Source organism: Corapipo altera, unplaced genomic scaffold, assembly GCF_003945725.1.
Source record: "Corapipo altera isolate COAL_440 unplaced genomic scaffold, ASM394572v1 22b, whole genome shotgun sequence".
NCBI lineage: Eukaryota > Metazoa > Chordata > Aves > Passeriformes > Pipridae > Corapipo > Corapipo altera.
Window position 1 is genome coordinate 19,951,786 of NW_020884876.1, and position 20,136 is coordinate 19,971,921.

The 20,136-nt window shown below is 37.8% G+C and overlaps 1 protein-coding gene across 6 annotated transcripts in view; it reads right to left on the reverse strand.

Annotated features, from left to right (window-relative positions):
* FAM160A1 (family with sequence similarity 160 member A1) overlaps positions 1 to 20,136 on the reverse strand; it is an 86,891-nt gene that overhangs the window by 53,899 nt on the left and 12,856 nt on the right. For 3 of the 6 annotated variants that reach the window (XM_027635855.1, XM_027635858.1, XM_027635857.1), the window contains one exon: positions 17,530 to 17,652. The exons of the other annotated variants lie outside the window; for them this stretch is intronic. The gene's annotated coding sequence lies outside the window, so the exon portion shown is untranslated. The remainder of the gene's footprint in view (positions 1 to 17,529; positions 17,653 to 20,136) is intronic. 6 annotated transcript variants of the gene reach the window in all.

A 20,136-nucleotide genomic window follows, 5' to 3' on the forward strand; every position in this document is an offset into this window, starting at 1 on the left:
CAAATAGTACCAGTGTACATTCAGTATTCGTGGTTTGAAGTGACTGAACATTTATACAGACTATCAACTGTGATGCCATATCATACTTCGAAAAGGTAACTGATTTAATTCTTTTACCACTTCTATTTGTTGCCTCAAAGGTGTTGGCAGATCATAACAGACAAAGAATAGTTCATACAATCAGGTACCAGCTGGCATTTGAGAAAAGGCTTTGCAGAAGGTAGTTCATTTTCCCTGGAAATGACCCATGAAAATGGACTGAAAAAAAATCCAAATAAATATTTAAGAAACAAACTTCATTAACATATTGTTTATGCATTGATTTATGACAAATCAGGTGTTTCTTAAGTAATTCTATACCTCCTGGTACCCATAAAGGGAATGGAAAAGCCTCTCACATTTAGTTTCCCTTTCAAGTCATGGAACTCAGTCTAATACCCCTGGAATTTTTCTTCCAAGTTTGACCAAGAGCAAAGTTGATGGACCTCAAGATCCTACTTCCTTTCATTTCAGTCAGTTGAATTTTTAGAGGATCAGAATACAGTTATATATTTCTTTATAATGGAGCTACATTACAACCATGATAAAGAAATGGGAGAAATGTTCTGCTCTGTTCATTACAATCAATAGATTATGTAGCTCAGTCACAAAGCAGAAGGAATTACGAAAAAAAAAAGTAATCTTTAAACTATTAATATTTCCAGAACAACTTTTCTTTTAGATACACACATTCCCACCTCCCAAACACAGTTAATAATGTCAGAAGCCCTGAGATTCATATGGTCAGAATGACTAATATTTACATTAAGCAAATGTATTGCCATAGTAACATAGACACCACAGAGTTATCTACCTGCCACAGCGCACTAAATTATTTAGCATGCCAATACTACAGTGACACTGTGTAAATGATCACATTCATTAAGAGCAGAGTATGTGCTGAAAAACTGAACGTTAGACAGTTATATTTATTGCTACGAAAAAAACCAACAGCACCAGTATGGAAAAAAATAAGCAGAGAGGCACAGAGGAAGGCTCTAGCCTGTAGCAGAACAACACACCTTGAAAATCTTCATCTAAAACAAACGTCCACATCCGCATCTCTGTGCAAAGCAGCACAAACAATAATCTCACTTATGGGACATAAGGCCTATCCGCTGTGGCCAGAACAAATGGAGACATCAGTTGCTTCCCAAATTACATTTTTGGGTAGTCACTAAATTTATTTAATTTGCATCTTATATTGCCAAAATATTATTCTACATTGTGGGATTACAAGAGCTAGTGCACATAAAATATTCAGAAATAACTATGGCACACCCTGAGAAAGTGTTATTCTTCAACAGTCAACAGATTTCTAGTTAGAAGAGAGGTGCAATACTTTGGGTGATGGTCTGCCACGTCCTCCAAGCAGCAGCAGATGATGGCAGGGATCTAAGTGGTTTGTGTAACCCACTATCTTCAACCTAAGTTAAAGTTTTTGGAAACCTCAAGCACTTCCTGCACTATGGATATTTTCTCTTCATCATATGGAATGGTAGAATCAATGACAGATCAAGAAATCAAATGGACATCTCAGGTCAACTCTTGTGACCAGATGGAATTCTTCCTAATTTTTATCAGCTACAGCCCCTTCTTTTATTGGGCACAAAAGAAGTCTCTCTTTGAATTCAAAGTAGCAAAGACACCACTTAAGAGGCGTAGCACAAAGATCCAGGCACAAAATTAACCCAGCCCAGCTCTAACCAACTCCTGTTCTCTCTGATCTTTTTAATTCTTCATGGGTTCCATTTACATTATTTCAATGCAAGAGAATGCTTTAAATAATTTCTTCTACTAAATTTTTATGAAAATAAGTCTGGCATACACCTTTCTCTTATTATTCACTTGCATGGAAATGACACAAAGTCCTACTTAAAGACGTTTTCATGGTACTAGCAACAATCAAATCCAGCCTCAAACCAGTAGATTACCATAACAGATACTCATGTGGAATTTGAGCTTGAGAGACACAATTTTCAAAATATTGAAGTGTTTGGGCTGTTCTCCAGAGAGAATACTGCTTAAATAACAAGGGTCTGCTTGTCTTTAGCAAGTTATTTTAATTAAGAATTATTTAACAACTGAGTTGGTCCTCCAAAAAGTTTAATACCAAAAAGTTTACAGCCTACAAAAGTCAGGTCATCTCCCAAAAGTACTTAGGTTGGAAACCTCTGTATGGAGTCTCCACTCAGTATGCCACTTGAGATTGTGAGTTTAACAGAATGTCTGCTGTTTGTGGAGAAATATCTGTATAAGACAAATACTGCTCTTAGGATTGTCAATATATAAAGGATCGTATGAGAAGCAAGTGCCTAGCAGACTAATTAGCAGCAAGGAATAGAATTATGCAAAGCCTCCAGATTCCAGCCAGAGCTATCAATTACATTTACATGTTACAAATCACCTTGTCGATGAAGTGCAAGCTGGAAATAGGAAGTCACCTTCAAGTATTCAGCACCTTAAAGCACATTTGCAATGGAATTAGTGGGGCTATCTGCTTGGTTTGTTGGAATAATTTAAAATGTGCACTAATACTTGAAATGTTTCTATGACAATTGAGCACCCAGATAAAGTGGCTGACATAAGCCTTTACAATTATAGATAAGAAAGACTAAGCAAATAATAGAGGTATCCAAACAGTAACCTTAAAATCCACTTAGGTTCAATTTTCTCTCACAACTCCCATTTTTCCAAGCTTATAACTAAGAGCACTAAAAAAGTCAGTCCTGCTACATAAACCACAATTAATTCTAATCACAAAACCTGCGTTCTGTTTTCAAGCCAACAGTGAGTAGATGAACCCCAAAAGTAATGGCAATCCACAGAAATACTGGCTGAATTTCATTAGGTTTGGCTCAGCACCACTACCACTGAATCCAAACTGTCTTCTACAGAACAATTCAAGTAGCAGCAACACAAACCACTTGGGGCTCCAACGGGAATCCTTTACCTATCAGATGTTTCTCCATGTGCTATGCATGGTGCTACAGTATGCTAAAATAAATCTTTTCAAAACCTAATATTAAGGAAGTTTAACGTGACATCAGCTTACAGACAGCAGAACAAGAGCTAATAATGACTGCAGATGAAGCTGAACTGAATTCAGGCAGAATGGGCACCTCTGTGTTGAGCCTCTTAGTGCTTCCCATCCCAGGAACACATCTCCAAGATGGTTCTATACAGCAACTGTTTCTTAAGTTTAGTTCTTATCAGGCAAAACTGGTTGCTGTTAGTTGCAGTGAGACAGGGTGACTTGTGAAACATTAAAGACAGATTTTATGTAGTGCTGTGCCATGTCATGCCAACTCCCAACACACCTGAACTATTTTCAGATCTGCAGCATGGTTAGTTCACAGTTCAGATAATCTGACAAGATGCAACTGTGAGCTGACATTACGCAGGTATGGTCAATATGGATTATGAACATTTTGCACATCATAAATTATGAAATTATATAATCTGCCATAAAGCATACTGCACAACAAACAAGATTTCTTTTAGCTTTTCCCTGTGATCAAATGTATCTGCTATTTGAATTCTCTTAACCAGTACACAGAGTAGCAGGTTCAGAAGAAATGCAAAGATTGAAATTTCAGTATCACTTATCTTTAAAATATGACTTTACAGCAAAATGTTTTTATTGTATAAAAGATGAGTATATACAACAAAATCTCACCCCTTATAAGGCTTTTGCATGACTGTTGTAAATAGACCTATCACACACATAAACAGGTAAATTAAGCTGGATAGCTAAAAATTTGTATGTGTACCCAATTTTAATTTCTGAAGAAAACTAACTCTACCTGAGCCCAAACCAGCACAGTACCAAAATCCCAAATCTGTGGAGCACCTTGCCAAAAAACCACACAACTTCATACAAAGAGAGTTAAGAGCCGATACTGAGGTTTTGTTTGTTTTCAAGGTGTTACAGTATCTGCTAAATACAACTAGCAAGAACATCCTAAGTGTTCAGATGACTCATCACAATCCATGGGAAACAACCACAGCAAAGACTCTGTAGCTATAGCTGGAGAGTGAGAGCTGCTTTTATTTTCCACATTCTACTCTCCTTCTCAGCCAGAATGGGAATGGAGCCCTTTGTTAGGGTTAGCTCTCACACTGGCAACTGCTTTTATACATAGCAGGGAGACTGAAGAGGTAAAGCTTAGTATTACTGCCTCAAGTTCGGGACTTTAAAAGGAGTACAGTCTTTTCCCACTTTGCATACCACAACAACTCAAACAACTCCCTAGAGTAATGAACTCTGCCCTTTTCCCCTTCCCTCATGCCCCCACAATGAAAAAGTATCATTGCCATGTTCTCTGACAGAAACTTCCAGTCCAGACACACCAAACAGGATTAAGGAAGGCATACTCTGCACATCACTGAGATCCTATCTTTTAAGTCATGATTTACTTGTAGCTCTGAATTTCTCCCACACTTTCAAAACTACTTACAACAATCAAAAAGACCTCTGAGATCATCAAGTTCAACCTTTGACCAAACACCACCGTGTCAAATAAAACATAACACCAAGTGCCACATCCAGTCATTTCTTGAACACTACCAGGGGTGGTGACTTCATAACCTACCTCCCTGGGCAGCCTGTTCCAATGCTTAAGCACCCTTTTAGTAAAGAAATTCTTCCTGATGTCCATCCTGAACTTTCCCTGGCACAGCCTGAGGCCATTTCCTCTTGTCCTGTCACTACCTGCCTGGGAGAAGAGGCCAACCCCACCTGGCTACAATCTCCTTTTCAGCAAGTTGTAGAGAGTGATAAGGTGAGCCTCCTTTTCTCCAGGCTAAACACTCCCAGCTCCCTCAGCTGTGGCTCATAGGACTTACTCTCAAAGACCCTTCCCGAGTTCTTTTGCCCTTTTCCATACATGCTCCACCACCTCAATGTCTTTCTTGCAATGAGGGGCCCAAAATCGAACACAGTTCTTGATGTGCAGCCTCACTGGTGCCGAGTACGGGGGAGAATCATTGCCTTGGTCCTGCTGGCCATGCTATTTCTGATTCAAGCCAGAATGCCATTGGCCTTCTTGGCTACCTGGGCACACTGCTGGCTCACGTTAAATGGCTGTTGACCAGCACCCCCAGATTCTTTTCTGCTGGGCCACTTTCCAGCTGCTCTTCCCGAGCCTGTAGCAATGTGCCTGGGGTTGTTGTGACCCAAGGGCAGGACCCAGCTCTTGGCCTTGTTGAACCTCATACTGCTGGCCTCGGTCCATGGAGTCACAGCCCTTCCAGATCCCACTACAGAGACTTCCTACCCTCCAGCAAATTAACACTCCTGCCCAACTTAGTGCTGTCTGCAAACTGAGGGTGCACTCAATTCCCTCATTCAGATCATCAATAAAGCTATTAAACGGGGCTGCCCCTAATACTGAACCCTGGGGAACCCCACTAGTGACAGCCACCAACTGGATGTAACACCATTCACCACCACTCCTGGGTCCAGCCCAATGATCAGGGCAATTTTCTTACAATAATTCCTGCATATCTAGAATAATGCTTTTAATTATTCAGTCATTTGGTGTCAGCTGATCTCCCACAGACAACCTGCCAGATTGCTGAAGGTATTGTGTGAATGATAAAAATAAAATCGCTACAATCAAAAGAAGTGAGTAAAGAAACAGACCAGACAGAACTAATCAATTTTTCCCCCCTCCTCCCTGCACACAAACACACATGCCCCAAAACCCCAGTCACAATTGGCACCAGGGGCACTGGAATAGGATAATACCAGAAGCTCAGTAAAGGAAGGGGCCGCAGCTATCTAAAGTTTTTTAGCTAAAATAACAGAGGCCCCCTCATGATGGATGCCCATGAACCCAAAAGTCTTAAATGAATTCAATAAATGCAGAATTTGTAAAAGTTTTGATACGACAGAATTCAACCAACAGAAGAACCATGTCTCTGATTCAACAAAGGCAACCAGAAATTGGGTGGACAAATCCATGAGGACCTGAACAGACTGCCTAACAAATATAACCTTTACCTAGACTCTACCTCCTAATTCTGTTCATAAGAAGAAAAAATAAAAATCTGTGCTGTTCCTCCAAATTCCCTTTCACTTAATCTACTTAACCTGAGGCAAGACCGGAACAAGCATTCCAAGCAGGAAGGCAGAAGAACAAAAGGCTCCTCTTCACTCCAAAATTAGATTATTAACACTATTTTAAACACAATTTCACCAAGCTTACTACACCATTTTATCATAGTAAGTATGTAAGTATTTTACATAATGCAAAACTCCTATCAGCTTTCTTTGTTCCAGTAAAACAGTTTTCAAACGAACTTAAATATCTAAAGAACTGCAAGGTCCTGCACCTGGATTGGGGCAATCTCAAGTACAAGTACATTGTTTTTGCACAAAAACATACTTTTGTGTCAAACTGCTCAATTTGAATGCCTGTTGTGTGTGTTCACGGACACTTTTACCTCAGGAGCTCCAAGCAGTGCAGAATTAAGGTAGGGAAGTCACTGCTACCATCCTTTAGTTATTGTCACTGCCTAGTTCAGAAGAACTAGAACTACAGCCCATGATCTTCAATGGCTGGTAGAGGAAGAAGAGCTACAGAAATACATGAGACAACAAAGCAAGAGAGAAGAAAAATTAGAGGGAAGTGCAGAGAAAAAGGATAGATGCAGGTAAGCAAGGGTCACTTAACAGACCAGTGTCTGTCATCTCTCCCTCCACTTCCAGCATCATTCCTGTGGCACAGCATTTGGTTTATCAGAACAGAGTAAACAGAGCGAGATGGAAATAGCAGAACTGAAGGAAACAAAACCAAGCTTTTTTGTTTTCCAGGCAAAAAGTGATGGAAAGAAATAAAGAAAAACAAAAATGGAAACCAAAAGATACATATACAAGCACAAAATACACACATGGAATACATATACAAGTCATATGTTGCTGTTAGGAGTCGAGCTGCTGCATACTTCATACAGAGGCAGATTTACTCATAAGGTATTTCTAAATTCATGTTCAAACCCCACAGGTGCCTTACCTAAAGCATATCAAGTCCTCAATATCTACACCTTGAACATAAAAATTACAGTTTCAGATGCAGAATCTTGCCATTAAAAAAAAAAATGAACAATTACATATGCATTAAATAAACCTTATGCCATTTATGTCCTCGATTCTTTATGTGTCAAAACACACACAAAAAACCCTCCAACTTCCAACAGAAGGCAAATAAACAAACAAAACCCCCAGACATAGGCCCAGCTTACTATGCATTATTAAAATGCCAAGCACAGTAGGTTGTTAATTTTTCACTTGAAGTAACTGCATAACTTGGTTGGGGAATTATTCAGTTCTAAAAACTCTGTAGCCATTTCATTTCACCTTTCATTTTCTATCATCCGTAAGTCAAAATCATGTATGCAGTTTAATGAAAAGTAAAGTGCATAAGTCCTTGAATCCCAGATACAGGTGGGATGAGCTGTGAGTGATTTTCTCACCAAAGCTAATAAGCAAGAAACCAAAATAAAAATTGAAATACACAGAGATGTTAGTAAAAGCATAGTAAGTCAGAGGCATTTTTATCACACTGGAAAAAAAATGTCTTCTTTCTATAAGCCCAAGATATATTTTCAATCTTTTTGTCATCTATCCATGCTATGCATCATGAAGATAGATGGTGATAAATGAATGGAAATAGAATGATGATAGATGAATGGAAAGAGAATGGTGATAGACAAAAAATAGGGACACAAGAGTACGGGCAGCTTAAAAAGCACTTTCAGTATAAAGATAAGCATATGAGCAAGAAAATAATTATCTATATTCCACAAACAAACACAGCACATCCCCAGGGACAGATTTCCTCTTCTGGGAATACCCTCCTGCTATTAACTGAGCAGGAGTCAGGGTCAGGGAATGATGCAGAGTCAAACTTGTGGCAAATAAAAAATTTAACCACACCAGATGCGCGTTTACCCAACAGCTGCTCTCCTGACTCAAACAAAAAGAGGTCTTTAAAAACTTCTTAACACTTAGGCCTCTAACGGATGCTCACTTAAACAGTCCAGGAGGTGGGAAATGTACACACTGACCCCTTTCAAAAAGAGGGTGATTGGAAGATCACAGACTGGGCGACTCTTTGTATAAAATGTTTAATATTCACCTGGGCTGCAATTTGGAGGTGCAGAAGCTGTCACCTGGTCACTCGCACAAATAACTGTTCAGGCTGTGAGCATGCTGAGGGGAGGGAAGCTTGTGGCATCATCTCACTCATCACTTAGGTAAGTGGGAATCCCATTTGCAGGGATCATTTGTTCCAACCACTCCCCTACAGATAATTTAAAGACAATTATTCTCCATCATGAGATGCTTGCTGCTTTTGTATGCTACTACAGCACATTTTATTAAGAGGCTCAACTCAGATGGCACACCATACAGGTTTAAAAAGAAAGATGTAAAAAAAAATATCACTCAGCACAAATTCTCTAATTTGATAGGAGAAGAGAGTTGGGGGCCTATGTCCTCCTCCAGAAGTATCCAGCACCAGGCTTGTCACAATTAGATTCAAAGCCCATAATGTTTTAGAACACTTAAGAACTTTTTGGAAGTTAATAGTGACATGGTAAATGAAACATGCTGACAGAGTACACTGTCCTATTATTAGTAACATGCTAGTCAATACAAAAAGAAAAACAAATACTTTTAAAAACACAGATGCACCTACATGATCTCCCCACTATGCATTTCAGAAGACACAGATGTAAGATACACTGCCCCATACCAGTTCAAATGTTTTTCTGGAGTATATATTTGTAAGATAATCATGCAGAAAACCAAAAAATTTACATTATGAAAGAAAAAAACAAAGTAGTCATAAAAGAGAATCAGTAACTCTGCTCAGGGTTTGTTGGTTTCAGTATAGTTTTGTTTTTTGTTGAGGTTGGTTTGTTTGTTTGTTTAGGGTGGTTTTTCAGTTGTTTGGTTGAGGGTTTTTTGTTCTGTTTTGGTTCCCTCCCTCCTCTAGTTTCAGGAAAAGCAACAATTTCTGAACAGGGTCATTCACGATACTGATTCAGATGCTGCCCTGCCTTTCAAAAGTGCCAGACCAGTTCTTCTGGTTTCTTTTAAGAAAGCAGTGCAATGGGACAATAGCTTCATCTCCCAGATTAACTACTGTTGGGTACCCAGCTCCAGGCAATTGGCTTACTCTGTGCAAGCACTTTATTACCACCCTCCTACTTGTTTATATTTCTCAAAATGCAGCATATTATTCTCTTTGACGGCAGTTGCTTCCCATGTGTTCATTCATCTTAGTTTGTCTCACTGGATTTCTTCAGCAGTGCCTCATTAAACAGCCTGAATTTTTCTCTCCAGCTGCCTGCTAGGTTGACTTTCAGTAAAATTAAGGTAGATTTACCAATGAAAGGAAAACAGAATCCAGTCACAGTCTTAAATTTTAAGAGACAACAAAGCTTTCTAGGCTACGAATTTTAATACTCAGAGATTAGCAATTCATCTTAATTTTAGTTCTATCCTTCTAGGACAAAACAATTGCCTAGAGAGCTCCTGGTAAGTTTTTTACTAAAAGCGTTGCTCCAAAAGATGTGGTGAACCAGCAGAACAGTTCACAGTTCCCAAGAGAACAGTTCCCTATCCCTTGTCCCACATCCCTAGCACATTTATTCTGTACTTTCTGTTCAGTTCACAAATCAAATCAGTTTAACAAAAGCTCTAGCAAGACTAAAATAGAAGGTAGAAAGCCCCCAACACTGCAACCTGGGAACAGACTGAGGGTGCTGTGCAGCTTCCACCTTGTACGGGGACTATCAGCCCTGCTGCTCCTAGAATTATTCCCAAATTTTTATTACCATAACTGCTTATTTAGAGCCAGCAAGTCAAATTCTGAAGATTAACAGCCAGTAATTGATGATATATTAGTTCTTCTGTAATAATATCAGAACAATTCAAACTCACTAGCAGCAAACATGTTCAAAATGTCAGGAAACACCAGATTCCAGGTCTCATTCTGAACTGATCGAATGCAAGGAAAATATTCCCTGGCCTGGTAGCGACTGTGCCCCTGGTAAGAGACACAAACTGACAAAGGAAATATAACACAAAATGCTTGCAGAACTGGACAAAAAGCTCTACTGAACATGATCACTACTCAAAACATTCCCAAAAATTAATCTCTTTTTGCAAACAAATTAATAAAAATTCCTGATTTTCTTAAAGTAAATTTTCACATCCCTTTCTCTGGAACTGAAAGAATTCTGTTTCTCAAAGATTGTCTTCCTGTTTTATTTTTCCAAAATTAAGCCTTCAACTCTGCATTTAGCCAATTCCAAGCTGAACATGACCCTTGGAGGCCAGTAGATTTGTTTGCATCTCACCCATCCCAGCAGCTAAAAGCAGAACTGTGCCTGGCTCTACTTGCCCACAAAGAAGAGTAACAGCAGATATAGCAACTTCTCATCTATTCTACCCCACCCTCAGAGATCCTTGGTATGGAGGGAACCGATTCCAAAATGCATCTACCACGGCACAAATAAAAAGATGCTAGTTCCCTCCTTAAAAGGCACTTTGCTGTACAGCTGACAGTTTGGAAAACAGATAATGTTACAGCCTTAAAATAAAGAGAGAAGCAGGAAAGCAAGTTGTTCCTCTCAGGCATAATACTTTTTGACCTCCTCTAGGATGAAACCTACCATTACTTCCTTAACAGCAAAATAAAGTTTCTGTCTTGCAATTCATAAATAGCAAAAAGTTATGCAGAAGTTTCTAAGCTGTTTTCAGAAGAGAAATATTCCAATTACTTTGGCTTTTATAAGTTTTTTTTCTCCGTGTCACGACTTACATTTTGAGTTGGAATTTCCTTGGTTATCAAGTCCCCCTCATCCGCGATCATAATTTATAATCCGTCATAAATTGATGAGCCTCCAGTTTTTTAACGTACTCTTACATTCACTGAAGATACTATGACATTTCCAAAGCAGTGAAATATCAGTCCACACATTTTTGCCCAGTATCATATGGTAGCCTACTTACTCACTAGAATCACCCGTAGAATGAGATTACTGTCAGAATGTTTTATGAGTCTGTTTTTTAAATTAGAAGATAAGTAATTAGATCTTTATAGACTGTACTGCAAGTTAAAGTTACTGAATTCACATGTAAAAGCTTCATTACCACAGTGTCTTCAAATGCACCTGGTTGCTCAAGAGTATACCTGAACAGTTATGCCATGAGGCTGAAAGGAAAGCTCCTCTCCAGCACACCCCACAACACTAATACTCTGTTGCTGCTCTGTAGGAAGTGTGTTTTGCACAAGCCCCTTGAGAATCCGCAACATTTTAGAGACCTGCAAAGTAATTTTAGCACAGGGAGAACAAACTCTCAACCCAAGCAAAGCTCATTAGGACATAAAAACAAGCAGCAAAACTAGGAATGATTAAATATCAACATCCTGATATAGAGTTGTGGGATGGGGTTTTTCTAATGTTGTTGTTACACGTCTTCTCAGTATAACTGGGTAGCCATTAAGTGTGAACAACAGCTTTGAAGTGAGAGAAATGCTGCTGAAGAAAATCAATATTAAGTGGTACTTAGACCAAGTTATTTTCTAGTATCCCTTTTTACATCTGAAGGACCCCAAACTGCTTCAGAAAGCAATCAGATTTTAATTGTTACAGTGATTAAACTGACAAACACCAACAGCTCTTCACTGAAACAAAATATTGAAGCTAGTAAAGTAAATCTCAGAGTAATGCCAATCAAGTCAATGAGTTACAGTAATTTTATCTAGAACACTGACTTTCGGTCAAGGTTGCAGTATTGTTTCAGATTAGTCTCCTTCTGTGGTAGGGCAGTCACCAAAGATTTTCCCTTCAGCAAAAGATTCAACCAAAAGCCATTCACATATTGTCACACACCCAGGGAAAGATTTTTCCTTCCTCTTGAATATAAGGTTCCTACTAGAAGAGAGGCAAACCCCCCATGTGTTTCATAAAGCAGTTTCTGTGCAAGCTTAAAAAAAAATATTTTTTTTCAAAGCCTGAGACTTAGTCAGCTGCACACCTTTGCAATACATGGAAGGAGCCTACAACAAAACAGCTTGTGTATACAATACACTGTAGCACTTCACTGGAAGAAAGGGGAAACTTTTAAATTCAGTGGACATAAAAAGAATACTACAATAAATCATTTTGCAAACTACATGTTAGTTTTGGTAACCAGTGCCTTTCAGGAATGCATTATATTAATATAATCACTTCCACCTTTTCTTGGTTCAGGCACAGTTTATTTTAGTTAAGAGAGCCACAAAGTAGGACAAAACAAGTATTCTGCTTAGCTTGCATTTCGCAGACTTGAGCATGCACACGGCAATGGGATCAGTTACTTTACTACCCAGCCAATTTCTTCACTTTAAACCCCAAGCACTGCTAGAAAAATCCCATTAATCTAATCTGGGTAGCAGAAAAGTTTATCCAAAATTCCTTCTCAATAATGTGATACTTACAGGGTACAAATCTTTGTTTTAAAAAACTTACATCAGAAATATTCAATTTACATTTTACAACATTGAACTTAATATGAAACAAAGTCCACAAGCACTGCTTTAAAAATCCCAACAGTACCCTTGAAGTAGGTGACAGATTACTTTTTCATTATAATTCAATTCTATTTGTAGCAAATCAGAGTTTTAAAAAATTCTCAGGAAACCAGAGAGATGAATGACAATGTACATTCATAGCTCTGAAACATTCGATAAACACAGAGAGAGTCTTTAAAAAAATTAACATTAGTATATGATAGATGACTTAGACATTCAGAACTCGGGTCCTGCAGTCTCCTCCCTCTGGATAACTCCTCTTCCCCTCTCTGTTCCTGTACATGTGTTAATTTGTGACAAATTATAGAATTCATTGTTACAGGCCATGACAGTTACCAAAGGCATACATGATTTTTAAAACTATTTTAAAAGAAAAAGACAAAACCCACTGAATTTACAGAATGGAAAGACTATTAAATAAGCCCATGGACTGCACATGGCCAGAGACACCACTACACACTTGGACTATGCACATATTCTCCTGTCTCCTTCTCTTCCATCGAATCCTATTGTGAGGACAGCTCAGCTTGAAAACCCTCAGCAATCACCACTGCTCCATACACAACAAATGCATTGAACTTCATTACTTCCACTGCTTGTCTGATGAACAAGAAGCCTGTTTGACAACAGCTACATAGAGGTTTCTATGACATATTTCTGTTCAGCCCAACAGATTTTAGCACTGCAAAACCAAAAATCCAATGAAAATTCAGCACTCCAATTCAATCAGTTCTTGCAGGTCTATATATTAACAGTATATCTTACTCTTCTTCTCTTCCATTTATTCCAAGTTTATATTTTGAAAATTATAATAAATAATTTAATTAATCCACACTAGCTTTACCCCAAAATGCTTTTTGTTTTAAAAAATGTTGAGATGTAAAGCACAACGATGCACAGCAAAACATGTCAACTGAGAATTTGATCCTTCGAGACTTTGTTCTACAATTTTATTTTGTATTAACAGGATTTTTTCCTTCTAAGTTAACTGCCATCACAATGGTGGTTTTTTCCTCCAAAGTAAACATAAAACTGTTATGCTGATAATGTTCAGTTTTAGTATGAAAAACATAATCACTTTTTTTTTTGTTTGCTTTTTGTGGGTTTTTTAAGTCTATCATAAAATCTCGTAATTTCTAACACTGAACTTAACAAATTGCCTTAATTAAGAATGGTTACAAATTCCCTTAGGTTTTATATGTCTACTAGCAAGCACAATTTACACTGATTCAGTACTAAGGTGTAGCCAATTTTAGAACAATAGCTACTTGCTATTTTTATTTCAATAAGACCAAAGTTTAGAAAAACAGTTGTCACTGTTATCAGAGAACCTGTCATATTTCTCTATATCCTCATGCCAGTGGCCTCTACCTGCCATTAGACACTTCCTTGCACTGTGCTTCATTCTTCAGGGCAAAATATGCATTTACCTAATTGAACTCAAGACACAAGCAATGACAAGTAAGTCAAGATGTCAGACTAAACATTCTTTATGACATACCCTGAAACTTTGCAATGAATACATCACATGATGTGATACACACAAAAGCTTTTTCCTTGTTTATCTTCAGCTGAGAAAGAGCAATAGTCTTATGTATATGAAAGCAAAGTATACATCTTTATACTTCTGCAAACAGCCAGGCAGATGTGTCCCTTACAGACCTCTCCCTCAGCATCATAGTGAGAGCAAATTTGTATGCTAGTATATAGTGATGAAAGATTAGAAATAAGAACCATCTAAATTATTTATAGAACATCACTGACTCCTAAAGAAGGCCATGAGAAGTAGCCTGCAACTGGCCTGAGGAACCCTATGAAAGAGTAAAATATTAATAGAAAATAGCTATTACATGATTTATATTAATATTTTGTGAAGCTCAAGGCAGTTTAAAAATTACCTACATCAGTAGAGTAATATCTTCCTCTATAATATTCATTTCAGATAACTGACAGTAACCAAGTTTTTACTGGATTACTCCTAAGATCAAACTCGCTGCTGAACGGAAAAGACACTTTCCTCCCCACAAGTCTGAGTCTTCACAATTTTTCTACTTCTTTTTTTTTTAAATCAGAACAAACTCAAAACCCTACAAACTGCCACCAGAAAAAAAGAGAACAAAAAACAACAAACCAAAAAAAACCCACATCACAACACAGGAAGAATACAGTTGGAAGGAAGCACGATCCTAAGATACTGCATATAACTAATGCAATTTTATCCACTTACTGTCTTCTTTCATTTTGAAATTCCATCCTGAATCTATGAAAGCCTTACTTAGAAAAGTTTAATTGAAAACAAAAATTTATTAGAACATACTTGTTTCAGATGCATTAATATTTTCTGATAAAAAATCTTAAGGCTGTAATACCAGTTGGGACTAGAGTTGAAAACCACAGATACTTAACAATCTTAGACTAGATACTAAAGCTCTTACATTAAGAAAGTAGAACTTGTTCTTCATCACTACTGTTAGCTAAACTAAGGGGAACTCAAACGTACTAGTACAGTTGATGAGTTAAACTAACCTGGAATAGGAAAAATGAGAACTAGAGAAAGTCTTCACATCACTGTGTTGGTTCAGGTCACTTCCTGCCATCAGTGACTGTATTGCTTTTCCAGCAGCATAGCTAGATTTTAAGCCAAGGAAAGAAGAAACAGCTAACTGAAAGCTGTACACTGCTACAAATGAAGTTATAGAATGAGACTGGACTTTGGTTTAAACCAATAGCTGTTGTTCTTTTGTTTTCTCACAGGAAAAACAAATAGACTTGTCTTTATTGTGCAAGATATTAAGTTCTAATGCTACAAATCATCTGAAGAACTCTCACCTACAGCAACTGATTGAGAAATAGTCACTTTGGTAAACTGAGCTGTTTCCACACAGCCAGAGAACCACAGAGTAGCTGTAGCTCAATACAAGTAAAAGGTAATACTCATAAAATTTTGGATATGGTGCCATTAGTCTTGGGAATATGCAGTTCTTCTGGACAAACACCCTGCTAATAGAGCTTTTAAGAGACGGCTTGACATTCAGAAGCATTTTAACATTTGTATTTAATAAAACAGGTTTACAAAACTGTCAGAGCTGGTAATTAATTCCTTCAGAGTGTGGAAACAATAACATACTAAATACTTAACTTGCCAAGCATCAGCGTGTCTAGAGCCCCTCAGTTTCCTGAAGATACTTTGATATGATACTTTGGGAACTTGTACAAGCTGTTAAAGAGAAACCAGATGCCTCCCTAATCGTTACAGAGCAGCACAGGTGAGGATGAGAAGAATAATATCTTCAACTTGACAAAAGTCTCCCATCAGCTTCAAGAATTGCAACAAACTGCATCAAAAAAAGAGGTGGAAGCATGAGTATGTATCATTTCAGGGGAGGATAAGACCAGAACACTTGATACATGAAAGGCTTCTGAAAGATGGTGTTCATTTTCATAAAGTGTTTGGCATTTTAAAAATAACAAACAAAGCACAAGAGTTTACCAGACAGTTAGTATTCAGTTAATATCTACCAGCTATTCATATTTTTTCTAATCAATTTCAAAGAAAACCTGGATATATAAAAACCAGGAACTAGTGGTTACTGTAAAGTCTCATTTCATATTTGTTCCCCTTTCTAATGTTGTTTGACTGGTATGAATGCTTTACCTGATACAACAAACACAGCTCTGGAAACTGAACACACTGTCAGATTTTCTATGATTTCAAGCTTGTCTGTACTAATCCCAGCCTCATTTCACACCCACACATCAAGCTCCCTCCCTAGCTAGCTTGGGCTTCTCTTCTGCACAGAACTTCCTTATGACAATCTTGCAATTAACACCCACATCTCCTCCCCAAATGATGCCAAGTCAGGCTATGAAGACCACACCCCCCTGCATGCCATTTCATCAGCCCCTCATAAGTGACTCATAAGTATTCAGCCCTTTTCACCTTGTAAAACAGCTTATCTAATAAAAACAAAGCACATGTACAATGTTGCATCAAGTACCAAATGATACTCGTGCTTGTAGATCAGGTCAGGGAAAACACCTGAATTTTCACCTGTCAGCTGACTAGTTTCACTGTAGAGTAACATGAAGTTAAGATGATCCAATGACAAAACAAAGTCTAAGGAGCCTCTATCCCTTCAGGTTTTGTTGAAAAAGGTTTTCTAAAGTTTTTGTGCTCAGTTTTTAAACTCAGATGGAGAAGACAAGTGTTTCCTCCTTCAACTCTTTTTGTATTTCACACAGTGACTGTTAAGAGTCATAATTAAAATAGAAAACGTACATTCTTCATCTGACAGGCATTTCAACTATTTCATATCCCATACTCCAAACATGGAAATATTCGGAACAAAAAAAATCAAAAAACCAAAAAACCCCAAACAAACAAACAAACAAAAAACCCAAGTAGAGAGTCTTGCCAACTCAAGAAAATCCTGCTATACAGGCTGCCAGGTTCTCATCAGTATGCCACTGGTGATCTGTCACTGACTTACAGGGTATACAGGTCACATAATATTGTTCTCCAGAAGTCACAGGGCACTAAGGGACAGCTGAAGTGCATTTGATAATTGCTGTATGTTCATTTCCCATGTAAGCAATTACCGTGGTTGTCACAGGAATATTACACAATTGTCCAACTGTCTAGGTGTGAACATGGACAGAACTGAAACACCAAACACTGACAGGATGCTCCAGAGTCCACGTTGTCCAAATGCAACTCAGTGCTACTGGAGACTCTATTTGACATTTTAAATAAGACTGAAGTCTCAAGCCCACTTTTCAGAAGACAGGCGTCCATAACACAAAAACTGACCTGACACCCAGCATTGCAAATAAAAGCTTATGGTTCAGCAAACAGATTTCTGTTCTAAACTAACACACATACACATACTTCTCTTACCTGCAATTAAAGCATGTCAACAGGTCAGCAAGGAAAAATTTGCTCTGGCAGCTCTTCCATTTGTGACCAATCTAGAACTAAAGTTTCTTCAGCTGACACCTTTCAGCAGCATTCAGCTTTCCACTACAGACAAGAAAAGGCAGAGAAAGTAGAAAAGTAAAAATTATTCTCTATTAATAGAAAGTAACTGCCCAACACCTAAACGAAACTGGGGGGGAAGGGGAGGAAGTGACCCAAACCCATCTTAGAACAAGATGATAAAATCTCAAATACAAAAGAAAAGCAGTCACAGAGTGTATTTCACAGGTCCACACAGACAAGGTCAGAGCTTTCAGGCCTTTCACCAATACCTTAGTGAGAAGCCCCTGAAAACACCAAGGACATCATCAGCTATGAGCCCACACCACTGCAGAAGCAATCCACACTTTCCTTCCTTACTGCCTTCTGTTCACTGCTGCAACTCAAAAACATTTGCATCTGTGCTGCACCTCAAAAACGAATACATTTGGGGCAGTTAAGAAACTGTTCTGGCTAAAAAGTAACCACTGGGGAAAAAAATAAATAATAAAATGCAAAAGCAAAAAAAAAAAAAAAAGTAGCTGAATACTAAACCTGCCTACACCGCCAAAAAGCTGATTACAAAACTCACTTTTCAGGCAAGAAATGCATCATAACAACATCTTGTTAAACAAGCTAAACACATGCAAAGGAGAAGGAGGAATCCACACCTTTCTGTCAACACTGAAGTGATTCATATTAAATCTACATTTGACATGCAACAAGACTGCCCACATGCAGAAAAATGTAAGTATGAAAAGGGTGTCTGTTCATTTATACAGTGCTTAGCATTCAAAATTGATTTTACAGACATCCTGCTAACCTGTCTGACAGAAATTCCTCCAGACTACACAAATTCAAAATAGGGAGGCTGTCAGTTTTTCTTTCTTAAAAGCAAGGAGGTAAAATTCTGAAAGTTTTCAGTATGCTGAAAAGAATCATGCAAAAGTTAAAAAAGTATATACATCAAGGGACAAAATAATTTTTTTTATACATACTAATTTTTGGCCAAGAACTCATCATTTAAAGCAGGTTCTTAAACAGCTTTCTCATCAAAGTAGCATGAACAAAACACCCGAAAATTAAGATCTTATGGGAAGACACTATGAGTTTTATAGGTCACAAATATAACATGGTTTCAGTACAGGCTAGGGTAGATGATCCTTGTCATTTTATGTTCCTGTATTGTAGGGACATCAGATTTACATCACATTTCTCCACTGAGACAACTACAAATCTCATAACATCCTGTCCTTTAACATCATTTTCAGCCTCTATTAAAACAAAGAGGTAGTCCTAAAAACTAGCCAATTTCCAAGTGAAATCTCTAAAATATTTCCTGCCCTTAATACAATTGTACTCCAGCCTGTGACTCTAAATAACAAAAGAGAATAAATACCTAACACTAACATGGAACCAGACAAACCCAGAAAATGTTATGAGCTAAGGGTTAGGATTTTTTTTTTGTTAAAGTACCCTTTAAATAGTATGTGGGGATTTGGGATTTTTTTTTTTTTAATTCCACGAGGAAAAAAGTTTGTTGGTCTTTTCCTACTTTGATCCCAGTTCAGAAAGGTATTACACTGCACAGTTCTCTAGAGATAAAAATCCTTAAGAGATTCGCAAAAACTCCTCCATTTGCTTTTGTCTGCTGACATTCCATATGGCCTCTGTTACTGCTCGCTGGCTTCCACAGCCTGAGGATGTGTGTAGCATCACTGAAGTAGTAAAATACTGTTCACAAAACACTAGCTCACCAAACCATGATATTTTTAATCTAGTTTCTTATTATTCAAAATAATTCTGAGTTGGGACTCTAAGGGGAGGAGATTACTCCATAATTTGTAATTAATACCTAATCCTCTCCTGTCTGCTTCCTACATCCATTGCACCTGGTCATAAAAATAACATTCCGGGTTTGGTTTGGAATTAGTTTGATTTAAATACAGTCTTTCCATTTTTGCTTTGCTCTATCACTTAACTGTGTAAATTTTTAAGTGGAGCCTATAATTGTATTCTTGACCAAGCTGTCCATTAACTTAAATAACAATTTTCTCCCTTGGATTTATCTTCTTTAATTTGAAGCACAGCTTAAAAACTGCTGTCATACACATAATGAAATAGGTATAGCCTAAATGACAACCTCATAATTGAGGTTTACAAGTTGATCAACCCAGAATTTTTCTTTCCTTTTAGCTACATAAGAAATAGTCCATCACAGGGAACATAAAAGAGGAAGAGGAAAAAAAAAAAAAAAAAAAGGAGAAATAGCCCCTACCTAGAGTCAAAGTCTACACACATTCAAGAGTGGGGCCATATTATCCTAACATATTCAGTGTTTCAGCTTCAAAGTACTGCAAGACTGACTCACTGAATCTTTGTTACTACTACTGAGGTAGTATAGAAAATCACAAAGGTCTGTTCTTCTGCAGTCTACAAAAGTTCTTTTGTAGTTTACAAAAGATTTCTCTATGATATGCAATTAGTGTGCAGGTTTTAAAGAGAAAGCACTTGGAACATGGAACAATTCTCTGGTCACACATACGTAAA